Source organism: Laccaria bicolor, genomic scaffold (genome assembly GCF_000143565.1).
Source record: "Laccaria bicolor S238N-H82 LACBIscaffold_3 genomic scaffold, whole genome shotgun sequence".
NCBI classification, from domain to species: domain Eukaryota; kingdom Fungi; phylum Basidiomycota; class Agaricomycetes; order Agaricales; family Hydnangiaceae; genus Laccaria; species Laccaria bicolor.
Window position 1 is genome coordinate 1,562,956 of NW_001889874.1, and position 2,231 is coordinate 1,565,186.

Sequence of the window (2,231 nt, forward strand, 5' to 3'; positions counted from 1 at the left end):
ATGAAAAAATTCAATGAAATGGTAATGAAAGGGTCAAGGAGCTGAATGAAATATCCCAATGAAATTTTTAAGAAATGGTAATGAAAGGGCCAAATACCTAATGAAATATCCTTATGAGAAATGGTAATGAAAAAGAGAAGGAGCCTAATGAAATATCCTAATGAAAATTCTAAGAAATGGTAATGAAAAAGCGAAGGAGCCTAATGAAATATCCTAATGAAAATTCTAAGAAATGGTAATGAAAAAGCGAAGGAGCATAACGAAATATTGTAATGAAAATTCCAAGAAAGCGAAGGTGTCTAATGAAATATCCTAATGAAAATTCTAAGAAATGGTAATGAAAAAGCAAAGGAGCATAATGAAATATCCTAATGAAAATTCTAAGAAATGGTAATGAAAAAGCGAAGGTGTCTAATGAAATATCCTAATGAAAATTCTAAGAAATAGTAATGAAAAAGCGAAGGAGCCTAATGAAATATCCTAATGAAAAGTCTATGAAATGGCAATGAAAGGGCCAAAGAGCTTAATGAAATATCCTCATGATATCTCATTATCCTTGCCTATATCTTATGAAAGATTCTAGTGATAAATTGAATGAAATAGATGGGCAATCCTAATGAGATGCCTTTCATAAAACCTGTGGCAGTATACACATTGCCTCTTGGACAGTTGTCATAGATTAATCATAAAAGTGGTAGCCACCAGTCCTATAAAGCTATCATGCCACTGCCGAACAAGAACGCCGCACAGAAAGTCTGTGCCATCATGGCAGGACTCGATGACGAAGAATTAGAAGAAGCAAAAGTTGCTTTTATAGAATCTTTGGATAAGAATCCAAACAAACCAGCCGAAGAAGAATCAGACAATGAAGACAAGGGTTTTCAGTGAGAAGGCTAGCAATGACGTCTAGACCTTCTAAACAATTTTCCATTAAAGCTCTTAAAATTCGAAGTGTACCTAACAATGACTCAAAATCTATGCGCATTAACACAAGAATTATTAATGGAAAGAAAACCGTCGAAACGAAAGCACTTATCGACAGTGGTGCTCAAGGAATTTTTATGGACGAACGATTTGCGAAAGAACACAGACTCCCGCTCTTGAGATTGGATAAGGAAATCCAAGTCTCAAACATAGACGAAAGTCCGAACAGGAATGGACCTATTAGGTTCTACACCCGACTCCTGACAAAAATCGATGGAAAAGTAAATTCCACTCGATTTTTGATTTCCAACCTAGGAAAAGAAGACGTAATCCTTGGATTACCATGGTTAGACAGAATTAATCCTGAAGTAAATTGGACAAAGAAGACCATCAAGATTATCCCAGACAGGATAAAGAAACCGAACATACGACAAGCCGTAGACCGAGAAATCCAGATTCTAAAGATAGAATCAGAACGCGAAAGAATGAAGTCAAGCTTTCGCAGATCAGCTGTGAAAAATCCCTGACAGAAGAGACCAAAAGAAGAGATCAACGGTCTCTATTGAAGAAGTACCTGATGAAGATGCAACCCCAAAATTTGAAAGATTAGCAGATAACGAAGAAGCCATTCTCATAGCTGTGAATGAACTTCCCGATCAATACAAAGATATGCCGGCCCTAGTACCCGATACAGAAGACAATGAAGAAGGAGATCTTGTTGCCACATATCTCCAAGAAGAAACCATAACAGTATCTAGATCAAAGAAAGAAGAACCCCTGAATCAACCAATTCAGATTGATTCAGACATAACAATCAGAGCCAAGACATCCATATCGCAGAGCCTTGCACATAAGGAAGAAACAAAAGAAGAGAAGACTTTTGAGGATCTAGTCCCGAAAGAATACCACCGATTCCGATCAGTATTCGAAAAGAAAGCATCAGAGCACTTTCCCGAATCAAGACCATGGGATCATAGAATCGATCTCAAACCGGACTTCATGCCAAAGAGATCAAAACTCTACCCATTAGGACAGAAAGAAGAAGAAGAAATGAACAAGTTCATTGACGAAAACCTAAAGAAAGGTTTTATTAAACCATCAAATTCACCTCAGGCTTCACCTTTCTTTTTCGTATCANAGAAAGATAGCAAAGCGCTGAGACCCTGTCAAGATTATCATTATCTGAACGATTACACAGTCAAAAATGCATATCCCCTCCCATCTATCGACGATCTTCTAAACAAGCTTCAAGGAGCCACGGTCTTCACGAAAGTAGATATCTGATGGGGATATAACAACGTCTGAAA